Genomic DNA, 24,411 nt, shown 5'->3' with positions numbered 1-24,411 from the left:
CAGCCAATCCCAATTCATATCACCCATAAGAATAAATTCAGAGACATTAATTTCATATAATATTTCGGATATAGATTGGAAAGCATCCTTTAAAGCAGATGGAGGTCTATAGCACCCAACTACTGTAATATCAGCATCTTTTGAAATATTCACTTTCACGGTCAGAATTTCAAACTGTTTAGCTATAGTTAGTGACCGGGTTACCGAGCTTATAAACTTAGATTTCACATATATGGCAACCCCACCTCCTTTGCCAACCCGATCAGTTCTATAAACTTTAAAGCCTTCAATAGAAATAAGTTCATCAGATACAGATTTTTAAGCCAGGTTTCAGAGATAATAATAATATCAGCATTGGTTGTATTAGCCCAGATTCTAACCATATCCATTTTAGGAACTAGGCTTCTAACATTCAAATGTATAAAACCAAGGCCATGTCTGCTTTTAAAATCTGAAGGAGTGGCTAAGGATTGCAAAGTATTAAGAAGACCAAGAACAGGACCAGGATTGGGCTGAACATTACCAGATAACATCAATAAAAGCATAATCAAACAACGTAGTTTTTGTTTGACTGGGTAATATTTATCATTACCACTGTCCTCTATAAACTGAGAAAAGGAGTAATCTGAGACAGTAAAATGATCATTTAACAATAATAAGTTCTGAAGATACAAGATATTGTTAATTTGTGAACAATTTTGTTGGTTACACAGGTTGAATTTCTGGCGGTACATCTCATAATGGCTTGTAGATGAAATTGAGAAATGACCATAATTTAACTGTATCAGTATACTACTTCTCATTTTAGGCATGTTAAATTCATCTGGTATAGGGCTAGACTGTAAAAGTATAAAGAGTATAAACAAATGCATGATGTCACGTTACCAGGTTTAGTTGAAGACAGTCCTAACGGGTGAACAGTAGCCTGGAATCAAAAGGTCAGGGCTATAGGATGAAGGCTAGCAGGCTTCCAGGTGATAGCTAGCAAGCAAGATAGCAAGCTAGAAGTAGAGCTATCAGTAACAAAAACTAGCAGCAGGGAATCCAGGTGGTGGCTAGCTAGTGGGACTAGCAGCAGGGAATCCAGGTAGTAGCTAGCTAGTGGGGCTAGCATCCAGGTGGTGGCTAGCTAGTGGGGCTAGCAGCAGGGCATCCAGGTGGTGGCTATCTAGTGGAGCTAGCAGCAAAGCACCCAGATAGTGGCTAGCTGGTGGGGCTAGCAGCAGAGCATCCAGGTGGTGGCTAGCTAGTGGGGCTAGCAGCAAGGCATCCAGATGGTGGCTAGCTAGTGGGGCTAGCAGCAGAGCATCCAGGTGGTGGCTAGCTGGTGGAGCTAGCAGCAGAGCATCTAGGTGGTGGCTAGCTAGTGGGGCCAGCAGCAAAAGAATCCAGGTAGTGGCTAGCTAGCGGGGCTAGCAACAAAGCATCCAGGTGGTAGCTAGCAGGCAAAGCTACCAGCAGCAGGCTATAAAGCAAAGCTATCAACAGCAGGGTAGCAGCAGAGCCACCAGTAGCAGGGTAGCAACAGAGCATCCAAGAGGCGACTAGCAAGCAGCTGACAGCAGGCTAACAGCAGTAGTTCCAACAGCAGGCTAGCAATAGATCATGCAGGTGATTAGCTGCAGGCCGCTAGTAGAGCATCCAGGTGGTGGCTAGCAAGTAGGGCTATCAGGTGGTCAATGTACAGATTTTAAGTTCAAAATTCAGCCTTATCCGCTATTAAAATAATCCCAGTATAGACAATAATGACATGTTTCTCGAGAGTATACTCATTTGAGTTTAAAAGACATAAAACATCACGAAAAAACACCGAGATCCACACATAGGTGTGGCTCGGCTGCCATCTTGGAAATCACTTGGAGTGGATTATTTGGATTTATCATTTATAATTGGAATGAAATCTCTGGTTTCAACAGCTATGATAAGTAATAAATTGTGTGACACACAGCCAAAGTTAACTATAATTTAAGAAAAATATGTAAAAACACATATTTACCCATTAGGTGCATCTGCAAAGTGACTGTTACACATTATTCCTGCATTAATGTCAATATTTATGACATGTTGACTGTCTGATTTCTTCACACTTGAGTAGATTCTTGTCTTTAACTCTTCTATTTAGTGATTCAACATAACAACCTGATATTTGTGCATTGATAAACTGCATTTTAGGTAATTTATTCCAAAACAATCAGGTACGTCGACTTTTGCCCTGCCATTTTGTTTGATGGACACAAATAGAGTATTTGCCCTTGAAAAGCGATGTGCTTGGTTTAGTAATTGCTGTCATAAGGTCAAATAAAATGACTAAATCTTCCTTGATTTATACTACATTAGCAAGGATCTTTACAGCAATGTAGCCATTAACGCCCTAACAAGCTGTTGTCTTATCTTTAGTAACCTTTTCGTACCTCTCATTTCGGCTCCTCCCAAGCTGGTTGGCCAAAAAGGCACCAATCAGAGGTTGAAGAAAGACGCATAAGCCAATTAGCTGCTGCTTCAATGAACAATGAGACTGCAGATGATCTCAGCAGCGGCGGTTGGGATTACATAACGGGTCTTCTCTATGAGAAAGAAAGAAGACGACACGGCAGCTGATTACATGAAAGAGCAGTTATTGTTCCATGAATAGAAAAATCGATTTGATTGAGACTGAATTCACTCTTTGATGCCTTCATTTCCCTTTACAGTGAGCCGGATGATGAGCCTGTTCTCATATACAGGAGAATGATGGGAAATGAGAGCAGTATATGTAAAGGAGCTAAAGTAACATGCCTCGGTAGGCTACATAATCAATGTTTTATTTTCACGTGTCATTAGTATTCATCCGTGCAGTGTGGTTCTAGCATATATATATATATATATAGCTTTTGTACATCTAGACTGACATTAAAACACATAAATTTACTGACATTGTATCGATGTTGAGACATGTAAACTGTTCAACATATGAAAAATGTACCAAACCAGCTGTTGAACAACTGAATATAAGCACACAATGCAAACCTTTTAACATATGAAAAATGCACCATATCAACATATTGAAGCACCTAAAACCATTTATCATATGAAAAACAGAAAATATATACATTTCACACATACGTATGAAAATGTATTGAAGCATGAAAATGTAAACCCTTTAACGCATGAAAAACATAATATGTATTGAAGCATCTAAACCGCAAACCATTTATCACATGAAAAGCATGCAATATCAACATATTGTAGCACAAAAGTGTAAACCCTTAAACAAGTGGAAAAGTGGACAATATCACCAAACAGAAGTACTAAGAACGTAAACCCTTTAACATATGTAAAATGGTTTATATTGTACGTATTTCATATGAACTTAAATTAGAAATGCTTACAAATCCTGAGGTTCATAGAATATTTAATTCAAACAATTTATAGGTTGATTTTATTGTATTTATTATAAACGAAAATTATGATATTAATTATGTATGCATGTCTAAAGTAAAAACAAATCTCCATTTTAAATGTCAATAAGTTGATATTGTAGCAGCGGCAACAAAATGTAGGCTGTGTGTGCACTATGTACAAATAGCGACTAAAATGAATGAGATCACCATGATATACTCTTTCAATTTAAAGACAAGAATAAACTGTGGTATGTAAATAAATAAAATTAAGCTCCTGGACTGAACCTAAAAAAAAGTCCTATCAATGTAGTCCAGGGCTCCAGTAAGTGTAGGTTTCTATCTTGAGAGCTCGTTCTGGCCTAGTCTCTTCCATTTCCTGTCTGCCTTTCCCCGTCTCACCTTGACTCTTGAAGAGGGTGACGCATGAACCAGGGAGAATCAAGCCCTGCATTTGCATTTACCAAAAAGCCTGTGTGATGAAGTGCTCTGACAGTCTCGTGCACTTATGCAGCGTGTGCTGTAAAGAGTGGCTGAAAGCAAATATAACTCACACTCACAACCAGCTGACAAACACACACACTCACACTCTGGCTTGATTCTCACAGGGAGGTCTATAACAACATGCTGATTTAGATGAAGACACGCTAGTGCCACCCTGTTCATTACTTCCTATGGCTATGGTATGAAAAGCATACTACTCTTAGTGTTTTGTTCTATACTGCAATTTTGTGACAAATATAAATTTTAAAACTATACTGTCTATATAATGAAATAAATATAATGAATAACAAAACAAAATAAAATAAAATGAAGTCAATTGTTTATGATGCTACAAGAAAATAAATAGCATAATGAAGTATAATTCATTATTATGTAACAGAATAATAATGAATATTCATTCATTGCGAGATAAAAAGTCAGAATTACCTTTTTTAAACTTAGAATTCTGACATTTCTTTCTCAAAATTCCAAGTTTAAGTTTCACACCTTTGACAATTCTGACAGAATTACAAGAAAAAAAAAGTTTGAATTGTGAGTTAAAGTCACAGTTACCTTTATTTAAAATGTACACTTATTCATTTGTTTGTTAGTGTTTATTTTATCCCATGACAAAAACAAGCTTCCATATATTAACAGAACTGCGAACTTAGAATTTTGAGAAAAATTCATAAATCTAAACCAAGAAAAAATAAGTATTCCTGCTGTACCCGAAACCAGATCAAACCAGTGTTTAACACGGCTTCATTCTGAATGTAAGAACCAGCTGGAGAATACTTCTGAAATGGCTTCCAGCTGGCTTTATTTCAAACAACATTGTTAAAGTAAAAATTTGTTTTGTTGTTTTGCATGAATCATAGTGGCAAGAACACTTATCTACAATCCACACAGGTTTACATATTTGTTTACTTCTTATTGTATATCAATGCTTCCTCTGATTTGAAAATGGTGCAGTGGGAAAACCGTATTGTTCAGATAAAGAGATACATTAACATACAGCTTATGTAGACCTACCTGTATGTTTATTTTAGAAAACAATATTACCTTATAAAAGCAATGCAGTGAAGACACTATAAAAGAGATGCATCATCTCTCACATGCCAATTTCCTTTTCTTTATTTTCCCTGTCTAAAATCACCTAGAGATTAATACTTCCAGATCTATAAAGCCCTCGGCAAAATACAAAAATAAACCATGTCTACAACAGCACTGGCAACAGTGCCTCAGGTGTCCACCTTCAACAGTTCATAGATGATTCACGATGACGATTTATATTAGCGCTAGAATTTATGATTAATTTAAAGGAATAACAGAATAATAAAAGGAACGGGAAATAAAGGATGTTCTGGCTAATTAAGCTATTGGTTGAATTGGTTGTTCACAGTTAAACGGCTTATAACATACATGTTTTTATCCATTTTATTCATTTTTTTCCCCCTTAAGGTCCATTCGTTGTCCCTAATATGTTGCACTACAATGCAATATAACGGCCCTTTTTGTATGTGCAATAAGAAATGCAAATTCATTTCATTAAGTAAAGGATTTATCCGACCATTTCAAATGAGTATTTCTAAACAACTCGATAAAAAAGGCTCATATGAGTCAACTGTTTGTAAATGTTTTTACTGACTACATTGGTCATGTTGTATGGTTTTGTATGGTTGACATAAAATGGCTATTATAAGAGTTATTTGTTCATTAAACAGACCACACTGGTCACATTGTATGTTTTTGATTCATTTGTTTGCGATTTTGACTAAACTTGTTGCACTGTATATTTTTGAGTCACTGAAAAGAACTAGCTTATAAGAGTCATTTGTTCATGAATCAGAATGAAATGGTAACTTGTATGTTTTTGACTCACTACAAAAGAACCATATCACCAGATTGATTTGTTTCATGAAACACACTACACTGGTTGCGCTATATGTGTGTGTTTTTGATTCATTAAAAAGAACCTGCCTATAAGAGTCATTTGTTTCTATAATGGACTACACTGGTAGCGGTGTATGTTTTTGATGCAGTAAAAAGAACCAACAATATTCATGTGCTTGCGAGTTGGACAGTACTGGTTGCATTGTATGTTTCTGATTCAACAAGATTAATTTGTTCATGAAATCAGACTGAAATTATAATGTTGTATGTTTTTGAGTCACTAAAAAGAACTTGCTCAAAAGAGTCATTTGTGCAGGAATCGAAATAACTGGTAACATTTGTATGTTTTGATTTACTAAAAAGAACCAGATTACAAGATTCATTTGTTTCATGAAACAGACTACACTGATTGCGCTATACATTTCTGATTCACTACAAAGAACCGGCCCACAATATTTATTTGTTAATTAATCGGACTAAATGAATAACATTGCATGTTTTAAATTTACTAAAATGATTCGCTAAAGAGAACTCGCTCCCAAGATTCATTTGTTCGTAAATCGGACTACTCAGATCACGCTGTATGTTTGTTTTTGCAGCTCATAAGGACAAATCAAAATAAAATTCCATTATTTGCCAATAAATGGTCATTTTATCCCATCACATTCAATTTAGACTGCAAACTCACATTTAAAGCTCAAGCAAAATATGAATTCTTTTGCTGTGTCACAGCAGATTCAGAAAGTGAGGAAAAGTGGCTTGTTCTGAATCAATGTTAAAGGGCATCTACCACTTTAATGCCATTAGATGAACATGGATGTATCTCGGGAATGGATGCTTGCGCAGGTGTAAGCATGACGTTTTACTGACCTTCAACAGACCTCCACATCACCCTCAAATCTGGCTTCACACCTGTACAACACAACAGAGATTTATTCCCACTTTCCAGATCTCTCTCTGCCTTCGCTGGACAAGCGAGGCCACATTACCAAAAAGGAAGACGGCGAGCGTATGCGCGTGCCATTTTCATCCTCATCTCCAGTGCACGCGTGCACACACCTGCCCACATCCACATTCAAATGGCAGCTATGAATCTTCATTGCATCTATCGGTGTGGAAAGCGTCCCTCCTATAAATGACTATTGATGATGCCGCTGTATTGTAAGGGGAGCGACTACGCCGGGGAAATTTTCAGAGAGAGAGAGCGAGCGCAGGGTCATTCGACTCGAGTCTGAATCTTAAGAAAACCCCTGAAGGTGCCAACAGCACCTTGATTTATCAGGCCGTTTCCTGCTTGTGTGTGAATGATGTCATATTGGCCTGTTTAAATCAAATTGAAGGTAATCCAAAACACTCAGATCAATGCTGAGAGAGACAATAAGGTGAGCACATCCTTATTTGCCGCTGATATATAACCCCATAAGCAGCATTAATTAGCTTCGGTTTGAAGTCCTGAATCATAATACCCTTAAATATATATCATATTTGCCAAGGTTACCATCTGTTACCCGAGTGAAATGATTCTATAGTTGCACATAAAAGATGTAGGCCTCATTAGTGCTGATTATAAACTGCTAAACTGTAAGAACTTGTTCTCTTTTCGTTCCCCGCCAAGTAGTTTTCTCTTATCTTCTCTTAAATTCCCAAATGAAAACCAACGGCCAGCATTCAAGGACTTCTACCGCTCTCTGAAGGTTCTCTTTTTCTTTTTCGTTTGCCACGGCTAGGTCTAATTTTAAAGCTGTGGGGCAAAATGTGTAGTGGGGAAGCTCGTTGATAAAAATGCCACATTCTTTCCCAGATAACAACATAAAAGATGCCCTTCACAATGTAAGTGAAGAAACAAAAACATCCTCGAGACTGGGTCACCGAATCAACGGCTTATTGCGTGCTGTCTGTGATGTCATTTCGCTGTCGCTTAACAACATCCACCAGCTGAAGATGGCCTGCAGAAACGTAGCTGACTCACAGGCAATAACAGCATGGACAAGCAATAAATGCAGGTTAAGGTGAGGATGAGTTTCATCATTATTTCTGACACTTCCCATTGCATGAATTTACCAAACCATTTCTAAAAGGGCACTGAAATGTCACTTTCTTGAATAGTTACAGGGTTGAGGAGTTAAATTCAGTCATTATTTACTCACCCTCAATCCATGCATTTTTCTTATTTCCCTGGAACACAAAAGAAAGAGTATAGCGGAATGTCACATGCATGTGTCACAAGGATTTCTGCAGTAGTTTAATATTTAATTGAATATATATATATATATATATATATATATATATATATATTTTCATTAAATGTAACACCTTTACAAATGTTTTAATAAATTTTATGAACAACAAATATAGAAAAAACTATAAATAAGTTAAATATACATACATAAAATCACATTAAATAAAACAGGAAATGTAAAATAATAAACAAATAATTAAATGCTTTTTTCTATAGATTCTTATTCATGCTTCCAGGACTGTCACTGTTATATCATTATACACATTGTAACGATTCATCCACTGGAGGTGAGCGTAGCGAGAACCCAAGTGCAGTTTATTTACAAAGTAATCCAAAAGACTTGACTTGACTTGACTGGGTTACAACTTCAATATGCGACAAGGAACAAAGGCAAGGACATGGCTACTTATAGCAAACAAAGATGGTCACATGACATGAACAAACCAATGGGAAACAAGACACATGACCTGGACAACCAATCAGAACATGACACAATGAACAGAGGAACAAATAGCATGAAGGGAAGGGAAGCATGACACTAACAGCATGAAACAATTACAAATTAAAAGACATGAAAACAGAACACGAAAGAACCCCAAAACAGACCTTACACACATTGTCATGTATTACATCTCAAGTTGCAATGTAGAAAATATATTTATATTTATATTTACCATTAAATGCAAAGTTTCCTTTACAAATGTTTTGTTCATTAAAACTGAGCACTAGATGTTAATCAGTAAATGAATAAACACATTTTAATAAATGTTTTCAACAAATTCTTACTAATGCTGTCAAGACTGCTAGAATAAATAAAACTAATTTAAAACAATAATGTAAAACAACAAATAAAAATAAATGTGAAAAATAAATAAATGAAAAACAATAAATCTAAACAATAAAAAGTAAATAAATAAGTGAATAAAAAAAAAATAAAATCACATTTTCAATCTTTTTCTTACTATTACATGTATTGCATGCCAAATTGCAATGCAGGAAACATCACAGAAAACCAACCGCAATACACAAAGTTATCTTATTCAAATTTGGAACTTGACAGTATCTGTCCCCTTTCACTTGGAAAAGAGGACCCACAACATTCTGCTAAATATCTCATTTAGTTCTACATCTAAATCATTTGGGTATGGAATGAAGGATAGGGCGAGTAAATGATGAAAAAACTTTGATTTCTGGTTGAACTAACCCTTTAAACCATAAAGCAATTTAGCCCATCATAGTGCTTTAAATCTATCCTAATGTTTGTTCTCTGCCTTTGCTGAGAAATCCCAACCAGTGCTTACACGATTTCCCATCGTCTAAGGCCGCAGTGTCAACCACAGGCGACTTTATAAAGTACGACGGCGGATTCCAGTCCCAATCAAGACCTTATTACTGTACCGAACGCACAAATCTTCCCTTGCAATTCACCAAACCGCTCGGCTAGCTCTTGCTTCTGTCTCTTTCTTTCTTTCTCTCCCTCTTCATTTGACACCGTTAAGGCTGTGCGGAGAGAGGAAAGCAATCGTGTCAGGGGAGATTTTCGAGAAACCCTAGCAGAACCGATGGTTCTCCATTAAGGTAATGAGGCCCCAGGAATGGCCATGTCGGCTCTCTCATTTGCGCCGTCTCCGACCCCGCTGCCTGCTCATGAGGATACATTCTTTGTTCCATAATGGCCTTCTCAGTCGTGCTTTTCTCCCTCTCTTCCTCCTCCCACGTTCCTGCCCTCGTCTAATACAACCAGAGAGGAGGGTGGGCTGTGATGCCGGAATCCGCCCCATCGATTCTGGCGCATTATTCCCAGAGGTTACATGGGAAAGATGGTGGCAGATGACACTGTTTGCGGAGGCCTGAGATCGGTGTCTTAAAGCTGCCCCTGCAGATCAATTTGGGAAGTGTTAATTTAGTAATGCCAGCCTCAGTTTAGCATTCTCCTCGCTGGCGTACATCTGTCAACGGCGTCAATCGATCACAACAGGATTCTCCCAGCTCTTTCCCACACATAAACACACACACACCTGTCAACTGAAAGAGAGAAAAGAGCTCTAGCAAACATATCTTCCTCAGAGGTACAGTACAGACGTGGAGGGTGTGGAAATGATAAATGCGTGCAGGAGATCGGCTACTCGAGACGTTCGATGACTATTGTGCTGCAAGGAACACCAGGGAAAGAAAAAAAGCTCTTAAAAATGGATTTCAAAGGCAAGATGCATCACTGGAGTTTTATTTTTAGTGCTTTAATGGAATCATAACTGTATGGCCAAATGTATGCGGACACTCAAACACCAGCCATATGTGCTTGTTGAATAATTCATTTCAAAACTATTGGCATTAACATGGAGTAGGGACGGGAGTCATAACAAATAATGATTCTAGTTCTTTAATGATTCCATTAATGATTATTTTAGTACTTCAGAGGAAGAAATATTTGGAAAACATAGATAGATAGATAGATAGATAGATAGATAAAAAAGTAATATATTTAAAATACATTTATTCCAAGTATTGTTCAAATCTATTAACATATTTACTGACATCTCTCAAGACTTACTGATATAAAAGTTATACAGTAATGAAACTTTATTCGGAGCACTACTTGTGCACAATGCACATAACGTGTTTTAATGTCACTATTGATGAGGATTGTATGATCTTTGAATAATATCTTTAAATGCAGGATATTTGAAGTGTACCTGAAGTATACTTGCAATAGTTCCACTTTAGCACAATCAAATGTACTTCAGTATGTCTTTAGTTGGACCTCAGCACTACTTTTGCACAATTAAAGTGCATTAAGAGCAAAATTAGTTCAAGTACAAGACCAATTGTAGGGTATTTTTTATTAAGTACATGAATAAGTAAATATATTTATAGTATATTTAGCATAAAATAAATGTATTCCAAATACATTTTAGTATATATTTTTACTAGGTTGGTCAAACAGTAAGGTTACGAATCATTAAAACAATTCAAAAAGTCATTCATTCAGAATCATTTTACTCAAAACTGACTAATGAAAGATAAATAATAAATTTAAGTAAAATAATAAAGGTGAATTAAAAGTGATAGTCATTTGACAATGTAGCATATTACAAATACCAACTACTACTAAGTGGGCAGCACACAGAGCACACAGTATTCAGTAAGTAGTAGACCAGTGAAATGATATACCCTAACAAATAAAACCCATCGGCCGTGTTTCTGGGCAGGCCGAGAGGAGAATTGATCTGTTGTACCATGTGTGTGGTGGCAGAGGCCTGCCATGATGGCGAGGGTTCAAACACTATCGATTCCTCAAGGGCCACGGGAATTGGCAGGCCGAGCAAGAGCTGGATAAGTACTTCATGCCCCAGCAGCTAAGCTAACGCTAGAGCCTATCTCAAAATACACCACTTGATTGTTTTGTTAAGCTGGTACCTGCGCTGAACCTTCATAGCAATCGACATTAATTACTGAGCATTGGACAAAGACGAACGTTTAAGAAAAGAGTTTAGTCGTCACTTCGTTTAACTGATCTGAAGAACACCTTGCATGCCAAGAAGATACACCATCGAGCAAAAGAGTAAATCTCTAATCTTCTGTAATCTTTTAACATGATAAATTTAGTGAATTAATTAAGGTAATGACTGCAATCGATAGCGGTTCATAATTACTTTCTAGGGAAAAGGCCTCAAGTGTATATAGACAACTAATTAATTGAATTCCACAGTGGTTTGGGTATTAAATTGCCTTTATTCTTGACTTTCTTTGAAGGAAAAAACTGAAATGTCAAGATCGAAGAGCTCTTGATGGAACCTATGTGGAATGAAACTGGGAACAGAACCAATCTTGGTTGAGAATAACACATTATTAATCCCTTAGGTGTCTTGACAAACCAAATCTGTAGAGGTTCCTGCCCTTTCTTCTTTGAGCAGACATTTTTATGTCTAACTGAAGTTTGTATTTATTTCACTTTCACTGGTTAATCAAAAGGTCATTACCAAGTCATCTAACCCTTTCAGTCTTCCTTTCTTTATTGCCGTAATCTATTTGTGTCCCACGCCCCACACCTGCTGATGTACGAGAAGTGGTCGTTTCTATTTGTGGTGCAGCGTTACTCATTTTTATAAACCTCTGAGAGGTCGAACCTGGTTTTGATCTCAGTAGAATGAGGATCGGTGTATTGGCGGAACCATCAGTCACAGTTCATACATGTTTAAAACACGCAACAGGGACGTGATGGATGTTCCCCACCAGCAAACTCGCTGGTGAACTTCCACAGCAGCCAGCAGGAAAGATCTATTATCTTTTCCCGTTGAAGGTCGGCCAAACGGATGCGGCCCACATCTCGAGAAAACACCCCACACGGATGAGGCGGAGCAGAAAACATTTCCACTCACCTAAGAGGTCTCTCCAGGAGTGCAAGATTTCTCATTTCTGCAGCTGACAGCCTCTCTGCGGTCGCAGGCACCCCTCTTGCTCTGGGACTCTTGGCGTTAGGTGCTCCATTCCAACTCTGAAGACGTCTGCAGGTCTTTTATCAAGTGCAAAACCTGCCAAACACACAAACGAAGAAGATCGGGGCTGCCGCAAGTTCAGCGTGCTTCGAAAGAATGATTGTGCCCTTGTCCAAAGTAACCTCAATTTCAGACTTGGACAGCCTGTGTAATGAAGCCCAGAAAGAGAGCGGTCAAGATAGAAAGCCAAGAGCGGTGGAGAACACAATAAGACTTCTCTGACGAGTCGAAAGTGAAGAGATAGAAAAGAGGAAGTGATCGAGCCTTCAAGTGAAGTACATCAGGTATTTTCTTTGACCCCGCTTGTACGGATACAGCCGACACCTGGTTTAATGACACTGAAGGTGTCACAGATTCTCCAATAGTTACCTACTGGCGGTCAGCGGTGATGTTGCATCCGAATCTGCTGTTTTCTCAAGCTGCAGCGTACATGAACCGGTAATAAATATTTATCTCCTAATAGCATCACTGCATTTTCAAAGCGAATGATGGATTCCCTTGTCTTTGCCCACCTTGAAAAGCCATCTCATGAATATTTAACACGGCTCCTCCAAACAATTTTCACATTTTGTCATTGTCAATGATGCATGCCATCAAACATTCCACAAGCTCTTTTTTTAACCCAAAGATGCATGTGTATTTTGGAAGGAAACCCAAACTTCCAAAGAAACGCGCACCAAAATGAACTAAATGTAGCATCTATATTACATGCATGTTTCAAAAACACTCCACCCGCAAGTCACGTAATATCACACTTTGCACAACATGCATCCATTTGCGCAGCGGTTTTTTGCCTCGGGACCAGGAGAGAAATGCTTTTTTGTATAAAAGCCACATTGATGAAGCCAAGCCTCCCTCACCCAGAGCAGCTGTCCCCCAAATTACCTCTCCGGTGCGTTAGCAAGAGGTCTTTGGCAGATTTCATCATTGGCACTGACAGAAACACCATGGTAACCCAGCCAGAGAGGAAACCATGCAGAAAAATATGGAAATTGCCACTTAAAGCCGTCCATCGGCCCCCTTGTCAGCATTCGGGCCTCTGCACTCTGGTATTGTCTAGTGCTTGTATCTGTTTGTCCATCGTCCAGAAACAGCACTCAACTCCACTCCAGCCGCATTTTGTGACGTCGCAGTCAGGCACGAAGTGTGTGAAATAGTGCTGAAGAGTGTTTTGACAACCTTATTGCTGCGGTCATCTACGGAGAGAGATGGGTGTCCAAATGTGGGGCTGGCTAACAACTTATCTTAGCAAGAGCAGACGTCTTGTTTTTCAGAATCGGTGAAGTATTTTATGACATCCAGGTGAATCCCAAACCTGTGGAGGTGAAATTTATTGCAGTTAGGCACTGGTAACAACGATATTTATGCATTCAATCTGTGATTTTAATTCAGTTTTGAATTACAAGGTAAATTCACTCTGTCAGTAGTTCGACTTATTTCTGATATCCTAAATATTAGGATACTTAAATTCATGTACAAGTTTCAAAGCAACTTTACAGAAAATGCATGTCTCAAATATGAATCCACTGCAAATCTTTTTGTGTAGTTGAGGGCACAAGCTTGCTGAGAATCAATTAATACAGAATGCTCGGCCAATATTCCTGTTCCTTCAGATGTAAATGGCTGGTCACACATAAAGAGAGCGGACGAAGACAAAAACATTAGTCACAATTCTCCTCAAGGCTGAACTGCAGTGTGTCACGGAAACAAAAACTGTTTATCGATAAATCTCATCAAAACCCTGACTGGCTGGTTGGCGATGAGAATATATATACGGGTTAAGGTTCGATACGCAGTAATGCTCTCTAACGTAAATTCAAAAAAACGTCCACTTTTCTTAGAAATAAACAGGAAAAATTCATAAATAAATGCTGTCGCAAAAATGACCTTCTCATTTGGTTGAGCAAAAGCCAGAAACTATTCAACATGACTATTTTGCAACCTAACAATGAAGGGCAGATGGATATCTGTATATGGAACAACTTCAGCTGTGTAAATGCATTTGTCAGGGGTCATATTTATGAGTATTAGCCACAGTTCCATCCTAATTACCGGCATCATCACGGGCCATTGCTACCAGTGTGGTGCCCTCAAACACAATCCGTCTGTCCTGTGACACCAGAGATAATTTTGATATAGCACGTAATGAGCGAAAACAGGAGCAAGAGAGGGAGGCCAGCTCGAACGGCGCAAACAGATAAACAGAGACCATAATGGCAGGAAGCCGGCTCCGAAAAAAGGTCCCCTATGTTTGCATGTAATGCAATCTAATAATTAGGATCAAATTCCATTAACGGAGGCCTGTCTTCAGCAAAAATTCTGCTTCATTAGAAGGAACGAGCATCCCGCACCCCTCCCGAACTCGAATGCACACCCACGCACATTTTGCCTGCATGCCCGCCACATCATACGCAATGCACTGAAACTGTCAGGTATAAATTTTGCCTCTGCATCTCCCAGCAGCCTAATTACCATGCTAATGAACAACTAAAAGCTGCAAATTAGGATGGGAGTAGCATTGGGGCTGTACCACTCTCTGCCTTCCAGTACCACCCAGATGAAATAAGCACCGCAGCTGAAGAGTACCAGGTCACTCTAAGGTAGAGGAACTGGATTTACGAACCAAAGGTTCTAAGGGACCCACCGGTGATCAGGTTTCAGCAAAAACAAGCCACCGTTGAAATATCTAACCCTAATTTGAATGGTCCAGTCCAGATTTATGAGCTGAGACAAAGATTAATTACATCAAGGTCAAGGATCAAGGCAAGGATGTGTTTATCGAAACCGAAAGCTTGTGGAGTAAAGATTGAAAGCATGTAAACAGAAATGTAAACAGGTTCTTATTTATCTCCACAGTTTATTTACTGTTGATCTAACATCTCTCCACGGAGTTTGTGTCGAAAAGTAATTAGCATTTCATGGTTTCTCACAGTCAGAGAACCAGCAAACATCAACAGAGAGGGAGGGTTATGTGCACTCTGTCACAGACGTTCACTTTTATGTTATCAATATATCAAAACTGCTTAGAAAAAAGAGCATCATGACAGCATGTCTGTTGCTAAAAATGAACTAATATGTATCTTACTTTGCTGCACACAAGTATAGAGGCTAACTACCAAAGGGTGTCTAATTTAAACGCTTATTTTTTGCACACAATGATCAGCAATTCAGTGCCTCAATGTAATTGTAAAGGTTGTACATTTGGGTCACCTGTGAAACTTGCTATTTTCTCATTCACAGTCTAATAGGTTTTGTTCACATAGAAGTCACCACAATTTAGTGAAACTGTTTGTTTAATTAAATTATAGTTCTTTATAATTTTAGGAACATTTTAATGCATGGTCTTCTCTGACAGATGTAAGAAAATTTCCCTTTATGACCTCAATTATACTTTGGACATAGTCCACAAATGGGATGCAAAAATAAGGCCTGAATTTGGACTAAATTAGAATAAATTACAAATGCTGAATGGGCCAAATGTCCTAATAGGCTAAATTACGCTTTAGAGGAGACATGCAGCTAGCTACAGTTAAGGCACTTTTCATATTTTTAGCGATTTGTTAAAAAAAAACTACATGGCACAGACGGCATCAGTTGGCAATACCACTTTTTGACATCTTCAAAAATCTTGACATCTTGACGTTTTCTATTACAAAATCTTTTTTCAATATTTTAATTGATGGCAAAGCTGAATTTTCAGCATCATTACTCAAGTCTTATGACTCAAGTTTTATGACTTCCTGTTTGTTGCTGCCGCGTGTTCTGAGTTTGAGCTCCGTCAAGTTAATTCTTTATCGTCTATTTTCTATCTTAAAATCAATTTTATATACCATAATTTTCATTTCTATAACGTGTGAATATATCCCCTGTCGTATTCTACAACAAAAACAATCAGAGCGCATTGTTATCACTAGTTTTATTTTGTTTTCCCGAGTCCACTATTAGCTTATAGCCCATTAGCATCACCAGCGTGGTTGCCGCTAATCTTGCTTACACTGCTAATACTCCATTCACACACATTACCATTGTTTCACTGTTACTTGCTTTAATGGCGGATTTGTGTCTACCTTTGAGTGCAGGTGAGGATGCGTTCAAGCAGATCCGCGACCTGGTGGAGAGTGGAGAGCTGCGCTGGAAACATCCCGGGCTGACGCTCACAAGTCTGGGGTAAGTATACAGCACGCTGCTAACACTCCCACCACCTCTACTCCATGCGTTTCTCTGCACAGGCCCCGCACACCCAGGACGCGATCTTCCCAGATGTCCTTCACTCTGGCACCGGGACACAACGGACCCTGGGTGCACCAGCATGACCTCTCCCCCTCCGCCGCTTCCGGCCTTCGAGATCTCCACCCAGAACCGCTTCGCTCCCCTCCGCGAGATAGAACGCAACGCTGTGAACATCAGAGACTTCATCGTCCGGCACATCCATGCTACATTAGCTGAAGGTAAAGTGCACACTCACTGTTTCCCTGGTGCTCGTGTTCTCGATGTTTGTGTGCAAATACCCGCGATCCTGAAGGCAACGAGAGCATCGGCGCTGTCGTGCTGCACGCGGGGATTAACAACACCAAGCTGCGACAGACAGAGACACTGAAGAGGAACTTCTAGGGATGGGTAGATTGACACCTACTGTCGACACACTAGAAAGAATTGATTCCGAGGCGTTGGGAATCGAGAGTCGATTCCATCAAGAAGAATCGACTCCTTATTCAGAGCCTTTTTCAGTTCAATAAAGCTTATGGGTGCCTTTCGAACGGAAGGCTGCATCCCATGAAGGCTGCACACATTTAAATTCACGAAAATAAACTGAAAGAAAACGAGTCGGTACTGAGATCATATGAATTTCAGAATGCAGCCTTCTGTTTGAGAAGCACCATTCACCTCCTTCATGCTCGATAAAATCCGTAATTACGAGAGTTATGAGATAAAAGATCATTCTTTTTATATGTAAAATCTATTTCATTTTTATATTTTTATTGCCCTTCGCCTCATGCTTGCTAAAAGTGATTAGAAGTCTGATTCCTTTCCACGAAAAGGTTCTTTCGGATAGACTTTAATGAGCCAGTTCAAAAAAAAAAAAGATTCAGAGGTTATTTTACAGTGTATCTCAAGTATCCAAGTATCGCTGCAGCCCGGAGACCTCCAAGTGGGAGGGACTTATGCCGCAAGTAGGTTGGGACAGCTCTAAGTGGGAGGGTAGGTTTAGGGTTGGGTTTGGTGTAGGGCATATTAACAAGGCCCAACCCATTTGGAGCTGACCCGCTCATTTGGAGCTGGCTCCGACCTCCGTTTATACCCATCTCGTGGATCTGGCTTATGTTGGCCTCAATTTTGAGCTGCACGACAGAATAGATCATGACGTGATCGAGGGTCTTGTTCTTATTTCCATCAAAAATACTATTTTTTATTTCTATCAGCCGATGATAATTCTAAAAGAAAACGTCACGAGCATATCACTGGCTGAGAGTGCATCTGATTGACAGATAAACCACGAGCTCTATCAGTGTTATTGTTAATGTTCTGGTTATTTTGTTTCAGTGTACAGTTTGTTAATTTTGCGCAAAGAATACAGTCAAAGTAAACTTCGTCATTCAGATGAACTGTGCACATTTATTTTAGACACTTCATGTCTTGTTCAATTCATGCAATAAACAGGGACATGCTGAGCAGTGAGCTATGACTAATTTCACGGGCAAAGCAGACAATTACAATTTAAAAATCAATCAGAGCTATAGAAATGTATTGTAATTTTTTTTAAATAAAGCTTCATATTATAAGAAGGATACTTTATATCCTGCAGCATGGCGAGATTAGGTTCCTTCAATCTAAAAAAACAAGAATCGAAAACAACAGAGGGATTGAATCCCATCGATTCCAGAACCAGGAATCGGAATCAGAATCGGAATCGGACAGCCCTACACACTAGTGCTTCGAAAAAGTGTTCCGGAGCATTGCTTGAAATGAGGCTGTCACATGACCTGTGAAAACGAAGCTTCGTTACCTCACTGACGCGTCACGCTTGGCTCAAATACAAAGTGCGTCGATTGCGCGATACCCACGATCCATTTAGTCAAGTCAAGTCAAGTCACCTTTATTTATATAGCGCTTTTAACAATAGAGGATAGAGTGTCAGTAATGTAATGTATAATGATAAGATTAAACACTCAATTTTCAGTTAAAGGCATTTCATTATTGAATTCAGAGATGTCATTGTCTAGCTCAGTTTAGTTTAAATAGTATCTGTGCAATCAAATCGACGATAATCGCTAGAAATTAAGTGTCCCCAACTGAGCAAGCCAGAGGCGACAGCGGCAAGGAACCAAAACTCCTTCTGTGACAGAATGGAGGAAAAAAAAAAACCTTGGGAGAAACCAGGCTCAGTCGGGGGGCCAGTTCTCCTCTGACCAGACGAAACCCGCAGTTCAAAAGTTTATATTTCTATTTTAATTTTGTTGCAATTTCTAACAATAGTAGTATTATGTAGTTAGGTATTTTATTATATTTTTAGTTTTATTGTATTTTAATCGAGGTCTTCAATGGGGATATGTCTCTGGGGGTCATCTGGGTGTCCTGGTCTCTGCTAACGATCAGGGCTGCAGACATCATCTCTTGGTGCTGATCCACCATCTGACCGGATACGGACTGAGAAACAGAATAGGAAAGAAACAGACAAATATTAGCGTAGATGCCATTCTACTTACGATGTAACGAGTACATCGTGTGTTATGGGGAGTGTTCCCGGTTCCGGTTGATCTAATTAATGCAGCCTAACAATCCTTTAACGGATTTGAATAATAGAAGCGTATTAGTGTGTTATGTGTACGCCAGGTTAAAGAGATGGGTCTTTAATCTAGATTTAAACTGACAGTGTGTCTGCCTCCCGAACAGTGTTAGGTAGATTGTTCCAGAGTTTGGGTGCTAAATAGGAAAAGGATCTGCCGCCCGCAGTCGATTTTGATATTCTAGGTATTATCAAACGGCCAGAGTTTTGAGAACGCATTGGACGTGGAGGACTATAATGTGATAAGAGCAGAGGTGGGTAGAGTACCCAAAAACTGTACTCAAGTAAAAGTAAAAGTACTTGAAGAAATATTTACTCAAGTAAAAGTAATAGTCTGAATAGTTACTTGAGTAAGAGTAAAAAAGTATTGGATAAAAAAACTACTTAAGTAGTTAGTTACTACTTTGGATCATATACTGAATATAGTCTATTTTTATTTAGATATATAGACATTTAAATAAAATTGTATATACATACATACACACACACACAGACACACACACACACACAGCCGTTCAAAATACTTTTAATGTATTTTTTTAAATGTAATTTATTTCAGTGATGCAAATCTGATTTTTTTATCAGCCTGATTTATTATCAGCGCTGTTCTTTTTCAGCTTTCTATTCATAAAAGAATCCTGAACAAAATGTCACAGGTTCCAAAAAATATTAAGCAGCAAAACTGTTCCCTGTTGAAAAAACAGAATATGCTGGTTAGGTATGTTTTGAAGCATGGGATGCTGGTTTGAGCTGGTCATGTGCTGGTCCGACCAGCTCAAGACCAGCACATGACCAGCATGAACCAGCATTCCAGCTTCAAAACACACCTAACCAGCATATGCTGTTTTTTATTTATTTTTTTTATTTTTTCAACAACACTGGTAATAAATCAATATATTTGAATGATTTCTGAAGATCATATGACTCTGAAAACTGGAGTAACAGCTGATACAAATTCTGATTTGCATCACTGAGTTAAATTAAATAATATTTTAAAGTTTAATTATGTTTTATGAATGTGTATATAACCTCTGACACGGAGAAGAGTGAAAACTCATCACATGACCGCTACAGAACATCTGAACATAACGAAACAAATGCACATTGACGGATCTTCTTCCGTCTGTTCTGCAAAATGTAAACAAATGTAGCCTTTATTTCTGCAAGCGTAAATATTGTGAAAATATCAGTATTAATTGTGTCTAGTCTAGGCAAGGCATTCCTCCTGGAACTAACGCGGGTTTGGCGGGTTTATTTCATACTCTGTGACAGCTTATTTAATGAATAAATTATACAATGTATTTAATTTGTAAGGTAGCCTACATGTACAACAAACTGGTAATGTCATAGTGGTATCGTGTATTGTAATCGAATCTATACCTGTGGAACCGACAGCACACGCGGTGTTCGTCTAATAAAGATCTTCATAGCTAGCAAACCATAGCCTTTGCAGATTTGCTTTCAACTGACTGTAGATCCAAAGCCACGTCTTCAACGCTCCTGATGTTACAACTCTGAGTGAGAACTGACTCAGCGCGTGCGGCAGGGAACTGAACGAATCATTCAAACTGATTCACGAACCGATTCACTGGTCTGCCAACTGGTTTGATCAAGCCTTCGAACAGAATTGACTCAAAAGAATGAATCATTCGCGAATGGGCATCGCTCATTGCCCAGAAAAAAAAAGTAGACGGCGCGCTTGGAATAAATTGAAGGATTTATAACTTATAATATTGCATTAAGATAAAGTAACGAGAGGAGCGTCGCCCACAGTAACTAAGAAAAAGTACCGTTTTTTTCACAAAATGTACTTGAGTAAGAGTAAAAGTAACCATTTTTAAATATACTCTAAAAGTATTAGTTACCCAAAAAATGTACTCAAGTAAATGTAACTCGTTACTACCCACCTCTGGATAAGAGTTTGCTCAAGTACTGAGGAGCTAAACCATTCAGGGCTTTATAAGTAATTAACAAGATTTTAAAATCTATCCGATGTTTGATAGGGAGCCAGTGCAGTGTTGACAGAACCGGGCTAATATGGTCATATTTCCTGGTTCTAGTAAGGACTCTAGCTGCTGCATTTTGGACTAACTGTAGTTTGTTGATCAAGCGTGCAGAACAACCACCCAATAAAGCATTACAATAGTCTAACCTTGAGGTCGTAAACGCATTAATTAACATTTCTGCATTTGACGTTGAGAGCATAGGTCGCAATTTAGATATGCTTTTGAGATGCAAAAACGCAATTTTACAGATGCTAGAAACATGGCTTTCAAATGAAAGATTGCTATCGAACAGCACACCTAGGTTCCTGACTGGTGAAGAAGATTAACCTGACTGGTGAAGAAGATTAACATTTAGTGCAATGTTATAGTTATATCAGTCAGCATACCTATATGTATGTAGTGTTTTTACGTGGTGTATCGTTGTTAATTATAATACTACTATTAAAAACAATGATATGTGAATGTCTGTTGACTGAATGAAAATTAAAACACCTTGCAGGCTCAACCACTGTTCCCAAAACTGTCCTGTCCACTGTCCTTCCTTAACCACAAACATTTTTGCTGCTTGTAAACAGCTCACATTGGCGAGAAAAATATGTTATTTCAAGATATATTAAATGCAATAATTGCATTTGTGCAAATGAGCATGTTTTTGTTCTTTTGTAAGGAAGACAAAAATGGTGCAATGAAAAATGACGTAGGCCTAATTTATTGCCGTATTAAACATTCTATTTAGAAGGTGAAAAGACACAAGTTTGATGCAAGTAAAAATGAAGAACAAAGTCTTTATTGTCATTGTATTGTGCAAAATACAATAAATTTTGGAAACTCTATCGCTGCACATACACATGCCGCCTTGCTAATGACACATGCTTATTAAATACATAATTAAATTTTACCATGACATCCCAATGAACAAAACATCTAAAAGATACAGTTGGTGTAGAGTAGAGCACTGTGTCAAAAGCTTCGAAGCATCAATGCAGTTTGTTGTAAAAGCCTCACTGCTTCAAAAGCCTTGTTCGGCACATCCCTAGGGACTTCAGGAGCCTGATTGAGACGGTACGCAGCACATCGCCCGCGACCACGATCATCGTGTCAGGACCACTTCCCACGTATCGACGAGGACATGAAAGGTTCAGAAGACTTTTTGCTTTAAATGAATGGTTATTGTCATGGTGTAAAGAACAGAAACTGCTCTTTGTTAATAATTGGAATCTTTTCTGGGAGCGTCCTAGACTTTTCCATGCTGATGGCCTGCACCCCAGCAGAGTCAGAGCGGAACTCCTGTCAGACAGCATCTTCAGGACGCTACGCTCCATATGACTAGTAAGCAAATTCTCAAATAACTGCTATGCTGACTTTTATTCTACCCACTTAAATTATAGAAGTACTTGCGTTGTCCAATCTATAAAGACTGTGTCTGTTCCCCGAATAGTGAGGTCAAAATATAAATTTAATGCAGGATCTAGAAAAAATCTGATCGTGATTAAACCAGAAAAATGCAAAATAAATGAACAAAAACAATTTTTAAAGCTTGGGCTTCTAAACATTAGGTCACTCACACTCAAAGCAGTTATTGTAAATGAAATGATCACAGATAATAGATTTGATGTACTCTGTTTGACTGAAACCTGGCTTAAACCAAATGATTATATTGGTCTAAATGAGTCTACTCCACCAAGCTACTGTTATAAGCATAAGCCCCGTCAGACTGGTCGTGGTGGCGGGGTTGCAACAATATATAGTGATATTCTCAATGATACTCAGAAAACAGGATAAAGGTTTAACTCATTCGAAATACTTCTGCTTAATGTTACACTGTTAGATCTCTCCTATCTCTTGCTCTGGCGATTTTCTAAAAGAATTTGCAGATTTCCTCTCAGACCTATTGGTTAATGTTGATAAAGCACTAATTGTCAGAGATTTTAACATTCACATTGATAATACAACTGTTGCGTTATAGGACTTGTGTTTACTGACCTAATAAACTCTTTTGGAATCAAGCAAAACATCACCAGGCCCACTCATCGTTTTAATCATATAATAGATTTAATTATATCACATGGAATTGATCTTACTGAAATAGATATCGTACCTCAAAGTGATGATGTTACTGACCATTTCCTTGTATCGTGCATGCTGCGTATTACTGATATTAACTATATGGCTCGGCGTTATCATCTGGGCAGAACTATTGTTCCAGCCACTAAAGACAGATTCACAAATAACCTGCCTGATTTATCTCAACTGCTCTGTGTACCCATAAATACACATGAACTAGACAAAATGACTAGCAACATGGGCACTATCTTCTCTAATACATTAGAAGCTGTTGCCCCCATCAAATTGAAAAAGGTTAGAGAAAAATGTGCTGCGCCATGGTACAACAGTTATACCCATTCTCTCAAAAAAGAAACTCGTAATCTTGAGGGCAAATGGAGAAAAACTAACTTGGAAGTTTTTAGAATTGCGTGGAAAAACAGTATGTCCAGCTATAGACAGGCTTTAAAAGCTGCCAGGGCAGAGCATATCTGCAAACTCATAGAAAATAACCAAAACAATCCAAGGTTCTTATTTAGCACAGTGGCTAGACTAACAAATAACCAGACGCCACCCAATCTAAATATTCCCTCACAGTTTAATAATAATGACTTTATGAATTTCTTCACTGATAAAATACATAACATCAGAAATACAATAACAAATGTAGATTCTACGGCATCTAGTCCTTCAGCTTCATTCATCGCACCCAAAGAAAAACTGCAGTGCTTTACAACTATACGACAGGAAGAGCTAAATAAACTTATCAATGTCAATTAGATCCTGTACCCACTAAATTACTGGAAGAGTTGTTACCTGTAGCAGAAGAACCGCTTCTCAATATTATTAACTCATCGTTATCTTTAGGTCATTCAAGCTGGCGGTTATTAAGCCTCTTATTAAGAAACCACAACTAAATCCTAGTGAACTGGCAAATTACAGACCCATTTCAAATTTTCTGTTTATGTCTAAAATTTTAGAAAAAGTTGTGTCTGCTCAATTGTGCTCCTTCTTGCAAAAAAATTATCTCTGTGAAGAATTTCAGTCAGGTTTCAGGCCCCATCACAGCACAGAAACTGCACTTGTTAAA

At 38.4% G+C, this 24,411-nt stretch overlaps 2 long non-coding RNA genes across 3 annotated transcripts in view; both read right to left on the bottom strand.

The window, feature by feature from the left end:
• LOC131534881 (uncharacterized) overlaps positions 1-1,720 on the bottom strand; it is a 31,099-nt gene extending 29,379 nt beyond the window's left edge. The window contains exon 1 of the long non-coding RNA XR_009269448.1: positions 886-1,720. This is a non-coding gene — a long non-coding RNA (uncharacterized LOC131534881). The remainder of the gene's footprint in view (positions 1-885) is intronic.
• Positions 1,721-8,963: 7,243 nt separating this feature from the next.
• LOC131534882 (uncharacterized) lies at positions 8,964-16,737 on the bottom strand. Of its 2 annotated transcripts, XR_009269452.1 has the most exons (4): positions 16,556-16,737; positions 13,374-13,803; positions 12,372-12,524; positions 8,964-10,017 (listed from the first exon to the last, which is right to left on the bottom strand). It is a non-coding gene; the product is annotated as an uncharacterized LOC131534882 (long non-coding RNA). The 2 variants fall into 2 exon arrangements; XR_009269451.1 differs by having other exon boundaries at positions 12,372-13,803.
• Between the last annotated feature and the right edge of the window lie 7,674 nt (positions 16,738-24,411).

The sequence above is a fragment of the Onychostoma macrolepis genome, chromosome 25, assembly GCF_012432095.1.
Source record: "Onychostoma macrolepis isolate SWU-2019 chromosome 25, ASM1243209v1, whole genome shotgun sequence".
Classification (NCBI taxonomy): domain Eukaryota; kingdom Metazoa; phylum Chordata; class Actinopteri; order Cypriniformes; family Cyprinidae; genus Onychostoma; species Onychostoma macrolepis.
Note: the sequence above shows the minus strand (reverse complement) of the source record. Positions and strands in the feature narration are given on the sequence as shown.